This window comes from Tamandua tetradactyla, chromosome 18, assembly GCF_023851605.1.
Source record: "Tamandua tetradactyla isolate mTamTet1 chromosome 18, mTamTet1.pri, whole genome shotgun sequence".
NCBI lineage: Eukaryota > Metazoa > Chordata > Mammalia > Pilosa > Myrmecophagidae > Tamandua > Tamandua tetradactyla.
In genome coordinates, this window is record NC_135344.1 from 67475870 (window position 1) to 67492304 (window position 16435).

At 36.3% G+C, this 16435-nt stretch overlaps 1 protein-coding gene and 1 pseudogene across 14 annotated transcripts in view; one reads left to right on the forward strand and one right to left on the reverse strand.

Moving 5' to 3' along the window:
* Nucleotides 1-15207, forward strand: part of LOC143662443 (zinc finger protein 280D-like) — a 56469-nt pseudogene extending 41262 nt beyond the window's left edge.
* DLGAP1 (DLG associated protein 1) overlaps nt 1-16435 on the reverse strand; it is a 1070811-nt gene that overhangs the window by 623157 nt on the left and 431219 nt on the right. The gene's annotated exons all lie outside the window — the stretch shown is intronic.

The following is a 16435-nucleotide window of genomic DNA, read 5'->3' on the forward strand; positions in this document are numbered from 1 at the left end:
ACATGAGACAGGTACTATTATTACACCCTAATATCACAAATGAAGAAACTAAGGCAAGATAATTTAAGGAACTTGCATGCATATGGTATCATAGTTGCTAAAAGTGGAGCCAGAGCTGGGTCTGGAATTTCAGTATTTCTACTAATACTGAAATCCAGCTCCCCCACTGCTTACTGTGTAGTTTACCACAATGCCCATTACTAACTTCAGCCAAGTTTCCTACTTTTCCTGAATCTTTCTTCCTCTGAAAATATGGGGTATAATAATGGATATACACCAACAGGATTAAGGTGGGATGGTGAAGAGGCAAGTATAAACTGTAGAAAGAGGGAAGTTTTGAATAAATTGGATGGCATAAAGGTGCATTACTAGTTGTACTGGTTTGAAAGGATGTATGTCCCCTAGAAAAGCCATGTTTTAATCTAAATCCCATTTCATTAAGGCAGAATAATCCCCATTCAATACTGTATGTTTGAAACTGTAATCAGATCATCTCCCTGGAGATGTGACTTAATCAAGAGTGGTTAAGATGGATTAGGTGATGACATGTCTCCACCCATTTGGGCAGATCTTGAAAAGTTTCTGGAGTCCTATAAAAGAAGAAACATTTTGGAGAATGAAAGATTTGGAGAAAGCAGAGAATGCTGCAGTACCATGAAGCAGAGAGTCCATGAGCCAGCAACCTTTGGAGATGAAGAATGAAAACGCCTCCTGGGGAGCTTCATGAAACAGGAAGCCAGGAAAGAAGAAGCTAGCAGATGACGCGTGTTCACCATGTGCCTTTCCAGATGAGAGGGAAACCCTGAACTTCATCGACCTTCTTGAACCAAGGTATCTTTCCCTGGATGCCTTAGATTGGACATATCTATAGACTTGTTTTAATTGGGACATTTTCTCAGCCTTAGAATTGTAAAGTAACAACTTATTAAAGTCCCCTTTTTAAAAGCCATTCTGTTTCTGGTATATTGCATTCTGGCAGCTAACACTAGTCATTTAAAAAAATATATTTATACTGTTATCTACAGATGTCTAAATACCACTCTCTGAACTTATAACCAAATTTAAAAATAAAATAAAGAGCAAGGTTTGATAAACCCTAGTTTCTGAGGCAAAGTAGACTCTAAAAGTCTGTACATATCCTAGAAGACACAGCTGTTAAGTGGAATTAAGAGCTCATACATTGGTAAGGAGAGAACTAAGATATTAAAATGGCCTATCATAACCAATATAGCACATTTTCCCAGAAAGTAGATGAATTCAATTTAATCCTCCAATTTTACACTTTCAAATCAGGAAAGTCACCTTCAGGCAGTGCTATCTGAGGATAGCAAAGGAGAAAAAAAAAGACAGAAGCATATCCAGAAATTCTGGCACAATTGTTTTACTGCATAAATCAAAGTGACCTTATTTTAAATGTTAACCAGAGACAAAATAAAGAGGCAAAAACGTTCTTTACATACAGCAAACTAAGAGGATAGAAATTGTAGTAATTCCCCAGGAATGATTTTTTTCACCACTCAATAAGAATAGAAAAAAAATGATTTTTTTAGCTGCTCAAAAAGAAACAGAAAAAAAAAGTCACGCGGACACTGGGAAGAGAACGTATTTATATATCAACAATCACCTGTTTTGGAGCTCAAAGGAGTCAAAACCAGATTATTCACAGCAAATAATTTTTTTTACTTCACAGTTTAAACTCTAATCACTTAAAATTAAGCCACAAACAATAACTTTAAGACATTTTTAAAGACAAAATAGAGCTACAAGAAATGAAATGAGGTCAGTAGTTTCCAATAAACAGGCAGTAGTGAAGGCATAGGAGACCTTTATGATTTATTTCACGGCAGCCTAGTGAGCAGATTAATTAACTAAAAACCTTATTTCTAAGAATAGATACTTTTGAAGAAAATAAATGAAATGATCTTTTCTTCACGATTGGTAGTGTATGAAACTTGAAACACTTATCAAGAGATATGCATATGATAGTGATGAAGAGAATGCAGATACAAAATAAAGATCTTTGAACTGTTTCCCAAGAAATATGGATTCTAGACCCAGCTCTATAAGTTACTGAAATGAGGGTAAGTATATTCACCTCTTGTGTATCCATACTTTTTTTTTCAGTCAGACTGTTGGATGAATATATTATTTCTAAGGTTCCTTCTACCCCTAATACTCATGCTAGACACACTGTTTTAGTTATATTGTATCTTGGGGTTTTAAGTGTGCACGGTTCTTTCATGTAATTCTTTCTAAAATTGCTATCTGCTCTCTTTACAAAAAGGGGAACGAGGAAGAATCTGTTATCTCAGAAATAAATGTATTCTAAAGTCTCACCATTGCCAATTTTCTGTAATTTAGCATGACCACCAGAAACTCATTTTAATACAGTCTTAAATATGGAAGACAAATCAGAGCCAAGCGTTAACTTAATGCACATGATTTAAAACTATTTTTGCCACTCATATTATTAGGTCAAATGTCTTCTCCATCAGGACCCAAGAAGTCTTGTGTTGAACATTTTAATTAAAGTGTCAATCAGTGCTAATCTTCAAAAGAAAAAAAATATAATAAGCCAGCATCAAAAACTCCTAATCGAACAAATGCAATATACAATTTCCTGAAAACCTCAAATAAAGACCACTTGTAGTTCTTAAACTTACTATCCTTCCTTGTCCTGTGAATGTAAATGTTGGTTAAGTACACCTAATACTGGCATGCCGATGAATCTCAGAAAATGTTTACTGGGTACACTTCTGGTTGACCAAGATGGTGATGCACGATGCTTCAGGGTTCTGGTCTCCCCCAAAGCATCTTTGAACAATTAGCATAAACAGGCAGACACACATGTCTCAAAACTCCGAAAACAGTTAAAGAATACCTGGATAAGAGCTGAATCAAGAAAACACAACTTAGAAAATGGTGGAAGAAGATCACAACACCTTTGCTGGTCCCAACCCCACTCCCATTAAAATGCAGTGTAGGGGGCAAGACTGCTTCCCACTGTAGGACTCTGACCCTGCTCTGAAAGGCACATACTGTGGTGTCTGTATGTTGGTGCCGATCTACAGAGTGGCAGCCTGAAAGACTGAACTGAGAGATTTTTCTCCAGATCATCATCTCAGAATGTGCCTAAGCAGGCAAAAGCAGCTTGCATGCTGCTAAAGCAGTATAAGAAACAGTTATATCCAAGTGGCCTGGGGGAAAAGGATCACTGGCTTTAAGAGATAAAAAAGAGCACCCAGAAGGGGCTGGGAGTCTATTTTATAGGGAATATAAGGGACATTTGGATTCCTGTAAAATGGGAACTCCTAAGGCCACAAGCTGAGCCCAGTGCAATACTAGGACAAGACACAGGCTCAGAAAAGATGCAGAGGACCTCATGTTTTTGCCTCAGGCTGATCTTCCCCATAGAGGGTTAAACCCTGAAGGAAAGCCAATGCAGCACCGATTTGCAAAGACAATGAAAGGGGTTTTTGCACTTGTTTGTGTTTTTTTAGTCCCTGGCACTAAAATAATCTCTCTCATATCACTAGCTGGATATAAATTTAAGAGACAGATATCTCAGCGACTAAATTCCAGAGTTAACACATTAAAATATCAAAATGCATATAGTGTAGCAAAAGATTACAAGACAAACAAAGAAACAGGAAATGATGACCCATCCATAGGAACAATATAAAATTTCAGAAACCATCAACAAAGAAAAGATTTTGGATATACCAGACAAAGACTTAAAAAAAAAAAAAAAAAAAAAACCCGGGCGGGCCGCGGTGGCTCAGCGGGCAAAGTGCTTGCCTGCTATGCCGGAGGACCTCGGTTCGATTCCCGGCCCCAGCCCATGTAACAAAAAACGGAAAAACAAAATACAATAAAACAAGAAAATGTTTAAAGATGTTTCCCTTTCTTCCTTCCTTCCTTCCTTCTATCTTTCCTTCCTTCTCTCTGTCTTTCCTTTAAAAAAAAAAAAAAAAAAAAAAAAACCCAAAACTTCAATATGCTTAAAGAGATAAAGGAAAACTGGAGAAAGAACTAAAAGACACAAGGAAAATGATCAGTGAGAAATATGAGCATTTCAATAAAGAGACAGAAATTTTAAAAACAAATGAAACAGAAGTATGAGGGTTGAACACTACAATAACTGAAACAAAAAATACAGCAGATGAGAGCTAGAGAAGAAAGTATCAGTGAACTCAAAGACAAGAAATTTCAGCCAACCAGGAATTTTATTTCTGGTGAGAATGTCTTTAAAAAGTAGGGAAGAGGCTTAGATATTCTCATGTAGACAAAAGCTGAGGAGTTCCTCACCTGGAACCCTGCCATACAAGCAATGCTAAAGGGAGTGCTCTACACAGAAAAGAAAGGATGCCAGACAGTGGCTCAAAGTGGCATAATGAAAATAAAGACCTCTGGCAAAAGTAACCACATAGGTAATTATAAATGCCAGTACATGTATTTTGCAACTTATTATTTTTTATGGATTCTAGAATCCAAGCACATAAAAAGTAATGATAAATCTATGGTTCTGAACATACAATATGTAAAGATATAATGTGTAACAAATACAATAAAATGTTGGGGGGATGGATGGGTTTGGGAACTGTGTTTATATATGCTACTGAAGTTAGATTTGTATTAAATCAAACATGACTGTTTATACATTTAGGATGCTGAATTTAAGTGCCAAGGTTACTGCAAAGAAAATATCTGAATAATATATACAGAAGGAATAAAAGCAGGGGAGAGTTTTAGACAAAATGAAGACCCATTTTTGGCACACTACAAAATCAAATGAATATGAAAGTAGGCATTAACAGAAGAATTGAGGGAGAAAAAGGTATAAGATTTATAAAGACCAAACAGCAAATGGCAGAAGAAGTCTTGCATTATCAGTAGTGACTTTAAATGTAAATGGGATCAAAAGGCAGAGACTGGCAGAATGAATAAAAAGCAAGGTCAACTATATGGTGTTTATAAGAGACTTACCTTAAACTTAAAGACACTGGTAGATTGAAAGTAAAAGGATGGAAAACATATACCAAACAAATACTAGCCAAAAGAGAGCTGGGGTAGCTATACTAATATCTGATAAAATAGATTTTAAGTAAAAAACCATTACAATGGACAAAGAAGGTCACTATACACTGATAAAGGGGTCATTTCAATAAGAAAATGCAACAATTGTAAATATATATGCACCTAATGGGACAGCAAAAAAACTTATGAAGTAAATGTTAACATACTTGAAGGAAGATACAGATGGTTCTGTATTAATCATAGAAGATGTCAGTACTGCACTTTCAAGGATGGACAGAAAATGTAGATAAAAGTCAATAAGGAAATAGATTTGAATGATACTCTAAACCAACTAGACCTAACAGATAAATAAAGAACACTTTACCCAATAACAACAGAATACATATTATTCGTGAGTGCACATAGGTCATTATCTAGGATAGACCATATAGACCACAGGTCTGAATTTAAGTCTTAATAAATTGACCAACATTGAAATCATGCAATATATCTTTTCCAAACAATGGAATGAAACAAACAAAAGGAGAACTGGGACATTCACAAATATATGAAAATTAAACACCACACTCAAACAACCAAAGGGTCAAAGAAAAAATCACAAGGGAAATTAGGAAATATCTTGAGTTGAATGTAAACAAAACCACAACACACTAAAACTTAAGGGATAAGCAAAGGCAGACATGAAAGGGAAATTTATAGTCCTAAATGTTTTCATTATATTAAGAAGAAAGACTTCAAATCAGAGATATAACCTCACAAATAGAGGAACTAGAAAGAGAAGAGCAAACTAAACCTAGAAAGAGTGAAGGTAAATGAAATAGAGAATAAAAAACAACAGAACCACTGAAACCTAAAGCTTGTTCTTTGAAAAGATCAATAAAATTGACAAAACTTTAGCCAGACTGACAATAAAAAAAAGAGAGGCTACAAATAATCAAAAGCAGAAATGAAAGGGGGACATTACTGATCTCAGAGATATAAAATGGATTATAAGAGGTTACTTTGAACCACTGTATGCCAACAAATTAGATACCTAGATGAAATGGACAAATTCCTAGAAACACACAACCTATACCGATTTAAGGAGAAATACAAGATTTTAACAGACTAATGATACATAAAGAGATTGACTCAGTGATGAACAGCTTCTCCATCAAGAGATGCCCAGGACCATATGGCTTCCCTGGTTAATTTTACTAAATGTTCCAAAAAGACTTAACACCAATCCTACTCAAACCCTTCCAAAAAACTGAAGAGGGGGAAACACTCCCTAGCTCATTCTATGAAGCCTGCATTACCCTAATACCATGGCCAAATAAAGGTACCACAAGAAAGGAAAATTACAGACCAATATCTCCTAGTAATATGATGCAAAACAGAACAAAATACTAGCAAAGTTTACCCAATAGCACATAAATGAATTATACACCATGATCAAATGGGATTTATTCTAGGTAGACAAAGGTGGTTCCACATAAAAAATCATTTAATGTGATATATCACATTAATAGAATGAAAGAAAAAAAAAAAGCCACGATCATCTCAATGACACAGAAAGGCATTTGACAAAATCTAGCACCCCATGCAGAAAACTAGGAACAGAAGAAAGAATTCTCAACATGATAAAGGGCATACAGGAAAAACCCATAACTAACATCATACTGAATAGTGAAAGATTGAAAGCTTTCCTTCTAAGATCAGGAAGAAGACAAGAGTGCCCACTGTCACCGTTTTTATTCAATATTATATTGGAAGTTCTTGCCAGAGCAATTAGGAATAAAAGACATCCAAGCTGGAGACAAAGCAGTACCACTTTCCTATTTGCAGATGATGCGATTCTACATACAGAATATCCTGAAAAACCCACAGCTAAACTCCTAGAGCTAATAAACAACTTCACAAAGGGGTAGGGGTAAAAGATCAACATACAAAAATGAGTAGTACTTCTATACACTAACAAAGAAGAACCTAAAGAGGAACTCATGGAAAAATTCCATTTACAAAAAAAAAACGAAAGAATCAAATAACAAGGAATAAATTTAACCAAAGATGTAAAAGGACTTGTATATGGAAAACTAAAAAACACTGATGAAAGAAATAAAAGATTTAAATAAACGGAAGGGCATTTGAGTGCGTGGATTGGAAGTCTAAATATAATTAAGATGTCAATTTTATACTAAGTGCTTTACAGATTCAATGCAATCAAAATTTCAACAATCTTTTCTGCAGAAAAGGAAAAGTCAATCATCAAATTTATATGGAATGGTAGATGCCACAAATTTATATGGAATGATAGGGGTCACAAATAGCCAAAACCATCTTGAAAAAGTAGAACAAATATGATACACTCACACTTCCTAATTTAATACTTACTACAAAGCTATAGTAATCAAAACAAGGACAAATAATCAAGTAATCCGGCACAAGGACTGACATATATATCTATGGTCAAGTGATTTTTTTTTAACTTTTTATTGTGAAATATAACACATATACAAAAAAGCAATAAATTTCCACGTACATTTTAACAAGTACTTATAGGACAGATTTTAAAGTTTGGTATGGGTTACAGTTCCATGATTTTTCATTTTTTCTTCTAGCTGCTCCAAGACACGGGAGACCGACAGAAATATAAATATAATGATTCAGCAATCACACTCATTTGTTAAATCCTATCTTCTCTGTAATACTCTTCCTTCCTTCTAAATAACATATATACATAAAAACAATAAATTTCAAAGTATATTGCAAAAATTAGTTGTAGAACAGATTTCAGAGTTCGGTTTGGGTTACAATTCTATAATTTTAGGTCTTTATTTCTAGATTCTCTAAGGTACTGAAGGCTAAAAGAAATATCAGTATAATGATTTAGCACTCATACTCATTTTTAAACCTGACCTTCTCTGTATAACTCCATTATCACCTTTGATCCTTCTCCCATCTTTAGGGGTATTTGGGCTAAGCCCATTCTAACTTTTTCATGTTGGAAGGGGCTGTCGATAATATGGGACAGAGGGATGGAACTAGTTGATGATCTGGAAGGGCTGGCCCCTCCGCATCTCAGGACTTACCTGGTCCAGGGATCCATCTGGAAGTTGTAGGTTTTGGAGAGCTACCCTAGTGCATGGAACTTTTGTAGAATCATATATAACACCCTAGGTATTCTTTAGGATTGGCAGGAATGGTTCTGGTTTGAGTCTGGCAAGTGATGATGGTTGGCAATGTCTAACTGAAGTATACATAAGAGTGACCTCCAGTGTAGCCTCTTGACTCTATTTGAACTCTCTCAGCCACTGATACCTTATTTGTTATACTTCCCTTCCCGTTTTGGTCGGGATGCCATTGTTGATCCCATGGTGCCAGGGCCACACTCATCCCTGGGGGGGTCATCTCCCATGCCACCAGAGACACTTTCATCCCTGGATGGCAAGTCCCACTTAGGAGGGAGGGCAATGATTTCATTTGCAGACTTGGGCCTAGAGAGAGGGAGGCCACATCTGAGCAACAAAAGAGGTCCTCCAGAGGTAACTTTTAGGCATAACTATAGGTAGGCTAAGCTTCTTCACAACATACACAGGCTTCACAAAATCAAACCTCAAAATGATCAACTGATTTTTGACAAGGGTACCAAGTCCTTTCACTGGGGAAAGAATAATAATTGAACAAATGGTGTTGGAAAACTGAATATCTCCAGCAAAAGAAAAAGGGTGGACCCCTATCTTGCATCATACCCAAAAATTAATTCAAAATGAGCAGAGACCTAAACCTAAGACACCAAACTATAAAACTCCTAGAAGAAAACATAGGGAGTTATCTTTAGGACCTTAAGGCAATATATATATATTCTGCACATCAAAAGCATAAGCAACAACAACAACAAAAAAACTCCAGGTAAACAAAAATCAAAATTTAAAGCTTTTGTGTATCATTTAAGTTCATCATGCTAGTAAAAAGACAACCTAATGGGAGAAAATCTTTGGAATCCACATAGCTGGTGTTCTAGTTTGCTAGCTGCTGGAATGCAATTTACCAGACATGGAATGGCTTTTAAAGAGGGGAATTTATTATGTTGCTAATTTACTGTTATAAGCCTACAAAAACGTCCCAAGTAAAGCATGTCTATTAAAATGTCCAAATTAAGAGCACCAACAAGAGGTTATCTTCACTCAAGAAAGGCCAGTGAAGTTCAGGATTTCTCTCTTAAATGGAAAGGCATATGGCAAACATGGCAACATCTGCTAGCTTTGTCTCCAAGCTTCTTACTTCATGGAGTTCGCCCAGGGGTATTTTCCTTTATCATCTCCAAAGGTCTCTGGCTGCCTGGGCTCTCATGGTTCTCCTGGCACTTTTATGGCTCTGCTGCTCTTTCCAAAAAATGTTTCCTCTTTTTAAAGGATTCTAGTAAACTAATCAAGACCCACCTGGAATGGAGTCACAATTCCCTCTCATCAAAGGTTAATACCCACAATTGGCTGTTTCATATCTCCATGGAGATAATGCGGTCATTTCCAATCTACAGTGCTGAATAGGGATTAAAAGATATTACCTCCATAACTGGATCAGGATTAAAACATGGCTTTTCTAGGGTACATAATCTTTTGTAAGGGTTTAATATCCACAATATATAAAGACATCATATAACTCAGCAGAAAGACAAAAAGAGCGGTGTGTGTGTGTGTGAAGTGGGGGACACCTGCAGAGACATTTCTCCAAAGACACAAAATGGTCAAAAAGTACCTGAAAATGCTCTCCCAAGAATACACATAAATGGGCAATAAGCATATGAAGCAATGTTCAACATCTTCAGCAATTAGGGAAATGAAAATCAAAACTACATTGAGATACCATTTCATACCAACTAGAATGGTTACTATTAAAAAAATGGACAATAATAAGTATTGGAGAGGATGTTTGGAAACAGGAGCACCCATTCGTTGTTGGTAGGATTTTAAAAAGATGCAACGATTGTGGAAAACAGTTTGGCAGTTTCTTAGAAAGTTAAGAACAGAATTAACAAATAACGTGGCAATCCCACTAGTGACGCACTACTAAGTGTATGCCCCAAAGAACTGAACATAGGGACTTTGACCAGATATTTGCCCACAGATGTTCATGGTAACATTATTCACAATCGGCAAGAGATTAAAGCAACCCAAGTGTCCATCAGTAGACATATGGATTAAAAACGTGATGAATGCATATAGTAGAATATAATTCAGTCTTTTATGATTTCACTTATATGAAATAATAAGAATATGAAAATGTATAGGGCCACAAATTAGAATGCAGGTTTCCAGGGGCTGGGATTCGGGTAGGAGATGGGAAGTTGATGCTTAATTGGTACAGACTTTCTGTTTGGGGTAATGGAAGCATTTTGTTAATTGATGATAGTGATGGTAGCATCACATCAAGAATTAACTAACACAACTGGATTGTAAATTTGAAAATGGTTAAATGGGAAATTATAGGTTATATTTATATAACCAGAATAAAAGTTAAAAAAAACAACCATCATAGAATTGCTCACACAGTAAATACGACTGTGAAGTATGGTCTACAGTTAATAGTATAATCATAACACAATTGTTTCATCAACTGTAACAAAATTACCACAGTAATGCAAAGTGTTTATAATGGGGAAAGCTGCCCATGGAGGGGGCATGTAAAAATTCTGTACTTTCTGCATGGTTTTCTGCAAACCTACAACTGTTTTAATAATAATAAAAATAAAAAGATATCCTCAGTAAATGGATGAATTATCACACCTAACACACACAGGACAAATCAATCTCAAAATGTCTTCTGGATTTGGCTAAAGAAACTTTCCTTCCTTCTCCTTACATTTTTCTCTCTCTTTACTCTAACCTTTTGAAGTTCAAAACCTTAGTCCCATTAGTTTTTTTGACTGCAATATGATTTTAGCCTCTACCTCTTCAGAATCATCAAAATTTACCAAGAAGAATGTTCCTCTTGTTTACTTTGTGGGGGCAGCCCACTTGACATTAAACAACTTTCTCTGTGTCAGAACATTAAAAAAAGTGGCAGGTCACCTTCCTTGTTTCAATACCATATGGTACTTGTAATACCAAGATATCTTCAATATTTTAATATGATTGCTAGCACTGGGCTTCTGAGCTGTGACTGGGTCAACCTTTCTTTACTATGTACAAAGAAACAGCTAGGAACCAATAAAAATTATCTTTCTTCCCCTATTAACAAACAGAACAAAACATAAAACACCCAACTGGAATAGAAAATGAATCCGATCTCTAATAATTAGAGAGAGTTTTAGCAACTGCACCCCTGTTTCAAAGGCACCCATACTTCCTTAGGGCCCCAGCTTAAATGGGAAAAAAATATTACTGGGTCCCCACCTCAAGTAGTTTCCTTATTTGGGTCACAGGGAAATTACACCTAACGTGAACAACAAATAATGAGTGACAATAACCTCATTGAACAAAAGCATAGAGACAATTTGTTTTGTCTGGCATCTTTAGACTAGAAAACAACAACAAGCATAGAATGTTATTCAAATATTTAGAATGTGTCTTAATAGTACTAAGTGAGATGACAGCATATTCAACTTTGGTATTTCTTTCAACAGCAACATGTCATGCACACAGTTTTTCCTTATAGAGTTGTGCTTTGTTCATCTGTATTTAAATGCAGTATGGGTTTTTAATGCCTTACGAGAATTATCCTGATTATTTAAAAAGGATGTAAAGATTTTTTTAAAAGTAGAATCTGTTGTCCGGAATCAACTAATGGAGGTTACCAGCCCTGAACACACTACAGTGCTAGGGTTCTTTCTATGGTTAGTGCTCAGTTTTGTTTTGTTTTGTCTTCTCTCTCTCTCTCTCTCTTACTCTTTCTGTCAATGCCTATTGCTTTGCTAATACTGTTGTTTTCTGTTGATTTCGCCTGTCCATTTATTTACCCTCACCCTTTCTCTACTTACTTTCCCCCAGGATTCCCTCAATAACGAGTATCATTTATTATAATGTATTGTAGTAAAGTCACACAGTTTAGAAATGCAGAAGGGAGAACAGAAGCTTCATTTTTTGGTTCTCAGCTCAGTGTTGCTTCCCCCCAAAATGCTGATTTTCTCGTCTCCTTAGAACCATATCACATATTCCGTATTTTTAAAAAAATTATGTGTAATGTAGAAAGCTGACTATAGTTGGTTCATTTGTTTGAATTTGGTATATATTTGCTAGAACTGAGTTAACAAAGATAAAACAAAAGCCTCACTTGCCAAAGCATTAAAATCTAATTCATTCCTTGCCAGTCTATATTTTTATCTATGGAATTGACTTAAAATGAGGAATTAATAAAATAAAGAAAGGGAAAACAAAAGAGAAAACCCTAATAGGAAAGAGTGAAGTTTTAGAAAATAAATACTCGCATATTGTATTTGGAGGCATCATTACCATAAATATTGAGTCTCAATTTAAATACTTGCTTATCTATATTTATATTAAACCCTCCTCCCACTTTTCTCTCCCACGGCACCCTGTTTCTTTTTTTCTCCCATAGATTTATCACTATTTTAAATTATGTTCTAAGTCTCTGTTGGCACAACCCTTGTTTCTTCCATAAGGCTGAGCTCCTGGTAGGAACTGGTTTTGCTCAGAGCAGGAGCCCAGGAAATACTGGTTTAACTAATTAACAGACGGAATACTTCTACTCTTTGCTACACAAAGGGTTATGGTTAAAGAATTAGATTTTGCCCTTTGGTATTTTATCATCTAAATACATAACGAATGCCAACATATGACTGGGATGGATTAAACAGGTTAAGAATTTCATCATTTCTTACTGATACTAATTAAAAAGGTATTCTACTCTAAGTATAGAAAAGCCACGTTTGAAATCCACACTCCCATAGATGTGTAACTTCCTAAATCTTCAAAATGATACCAGGAGATAAAACCCTTTAAGGAGTATAAGCCCTATGCAAATTTAAACTAGCTATTAGATAATCCTTGCAGGTCATTTAGGCATTCAACGAAGGAACAGCATTTGGTACTCAAGCGTGCTGGAGCATGTAAGTGCCGAGTTCACTTAACAGGAATTTAAGCTACGGAAACAGGCAGATGCCAAAGCGCAGGGTGTGATACAGGCAGGACGTGCAGGGCAATGCTCTGACTGCAGGAAAAGAGGCATGGGGTTTTCAGGAGTTTTTCCATTCATTGAAAACAAAAGACGCCTCGCTCAGTGCCTTTTTAGTTTCCAAAACTGAAAGTAAACTGGATCCCTTTTTCAGGGAGGTAAGTTATTAAAAAAGGTTAAGAGAGTTGACAGAGTCACAGTAGGATCTAATCTTTACTATCCTCATACATGTCTTCCTAGAAAGCTTATTCTGTATAACTAATAAAATTAATACTGAAATAATAGAGAAATTAATGCCCCTATAATTAATAAGTGAGGCAGGGAGGGCCATGGTTAGATCTGTTGATCGGACCCACAAAGCTTTGCCTGTGGAAGTCACAGACATTTACATTTACAAATGAATTGTTGAGTAGACCACAATATTTAAGACAAGTGACAATGCAGCACATTCAGAATCTCTGGGTGGGGCCCATGAATCAAAAGTATCAGTAGCTCCCCATGGTGGCTGCTGAGAAACTACAGTGCAGCTGAAAATTTAAGTGTGAAATTAAGCACTAAACACCATGTGCATCAGATGTAATTAAATCTGCAAAATCTCCATTTTTCTGACAGAAAAAAAGGTGGACAAGAGCTTATATAAATGCATATGTAGAGTCACAATATTACAAAACACTGACAGTCTGCCTAACTTACTTCAAAATAACTTTACGTAATCCAGAAACCTGGTATGCAATTATATATTCCTTGTGTGCAAGAACAGAGGGTTCGAGAGAGGAAAGCAGAAGTATGGGTGCTGGTACAAATGGACTCTTGAGTAATATAATTTGCCAAGCCCAGGCTAATAACCTTTGATCACAAGTTAGAGATGACCCGTTCAGTCTCTATGTGGACAGGTTAGCAATTCTCTATTTAAGGTCATATACTTAACTCCTAAACTTTGACTATTTTTAAATAGGTAATCTCACTCTTGTTCACAAAGCTAAGGTGCAGGAGTGTGGTTTGATGAGCACAAGAACACCATCACACCTGGAAGACACAAGAGGTACACTGCTGGTGGCTGTTCAGAAGTATCAACTTCCCAAATAAACGCAAGGCAAACCCAAGTTTGATGGGGCGGGCTGAAGCTGTCCTCCCCAGTAGATATCAGGCCCTATAGCATGCATAGGATCCATGGCTTGTGGAGAGCAGGGGAAAAGGAGACAGAACCCCTTGGAGGGAATGTTTTGGGATTCTTTTCATAGAATAAGCCAAGGGCCTACATTCAGATTTCTTTTTTTTTTTTCTTTCAAGACCCAGGATCTAGTGCTTTGTTCAGGAAACACTAAACAAATAAAACCTGCTTATACAGTGGAGTCCTATGAACAGACATACATGACCAGGACAGAGAAAACAAGTGCAAAGAAAGCTGTTTCTGCATCTTGCTCATTCTGAAATCTTACTGCATCACTTCTCTTTCACTTATTTCCATATAAATAAGAGGTTATATAGGTATGGTTGCCTATCTTTAATACAGATAAGAATCACCTGCTTGTTAACAATGAGATTTCTGGGTTCCACACCCAGGATCTCTGACTCAGCCATGCAGAGAGGAGGCAGGAGTCTGTAATTTAAACCATCTACCCTCAAGTGAGTTCTACACACCTTTGAGAAACAAAGCCTAGGTTTGACCCTCAGACTGAAGAACGGTGGATAATCTGGCATCCTCCACCTTTAAATGTAAAATGTGTTGTGTGTATTCCTGACTTGGTTATTGCATGTTGGTTGTATACCTTGGGTATTTTGTGATTGCTTAAATGATTGTTGTGCAAAACCTGCCTTTGATTTTTGTCAAACCTGTTTTTGATTTCTTACAACCATTATGCAACGGCTCCACATTTTCATTCTGCACTAGGTCCTGCAGAACACGTAGTTTGTACTCCTCTCTTCACATCCCCAGGCTCTCTCACGTTAGGATCCCCCAAGCATGTGAAACTTCGAGCTGGAAATCCTGAAGGGATACATTTACACGTGATCCGCATGAAGGAGGTAGAGTGCAAAGCTCTACTTAGGTGCCTGTGAAGATTGATGTACTAATAGAGATTTGATCTTACAAATTCTGTTCAGGATTCTGACCAAAGGACTCTGCTCTAATTTAGCTTTAATTTATCTTCTTTTAACTTATTCTGGTTACATTAGGGACAAAGCACCTCTACTATATGCTCATCTACCTCTTCCTATAAAAAGAACGTGTCTTTTTTGTGATTATAAAAGTAATGTATGATGCGCGCAAAAAAAAATATGAAGAAGAAAATAAAAGTTACCTATAATTAACCAAACAGAGAAAACATTTTGGTACACACTGCACCATTATTTCTCATGAAATCATACATGTAGAAGTACATATTTTTATTTCTGCCTATATCTATATATCTATTACTCCCTATGTACCTATCTATCAACCATCTACATGGAATCACTCATGATCTGAATTTGAATCCCATTTTTTACCCCATTTAATTTATCCTAAGTACCTTCCTTCATGGAAAGAAATGAATCTGTACCATCACATGCTTAACAATCTCCCCACGTTAAAAATTTAGATTTGTTCTCTTCTTTCCGAACCTTGTCTTCTCTTTGACTCAAATCGAGGAAGCATTACTGCAAGAAGCAGGCATCCAACTAAATTCAGGACTAAATGGTCAACGGGAACACTTTGAAGATTCAACATTGCAAATCACAAGTCTATGAATGAGGAAATCAGGAGGCTGTTCTGTACTTACAGGGTGTAAATATAGAACCAATTATCTATATTGTTCTATATATACCATAAGAAAATTACTAAGGCAGGCCAGGCTGTCTTGGTGCAACTGAGTGGTAAAATTAAATGCGTAAATGAAAAAGGAGAGGGAAAATACTATTTCCAGAATCTTTCCAAATGTCAACCTCTTTAAAAATCAAGAAGCTAATTATTTACTGCACAGACAAGTCACCAAGGCAGAAAAAAACGTGGGCGGCCTTGGGGTTTGATTATTTCCCCCAAGCAGTGATTATATGCATTAGCATCCGATTCACTTACATCTTAATTAGAGGCTTTATCTTCATTGAAGAATCTGTTTCCTTTGTTTAATTCAGCAAAGCCAGCTTAAATCGGGAGTTTGCCATGTAGGAAACCTTTATCCCCTCCTTATCACAGGAGAAACTTCCTCACATTTAAAACAAGACTGAGTTTAAACTTAGTCTAGATCTAGAGGTCATACAGTGTTCATATAAATACATTTGATAACACATGGAAACAGTTTGAGAGCAT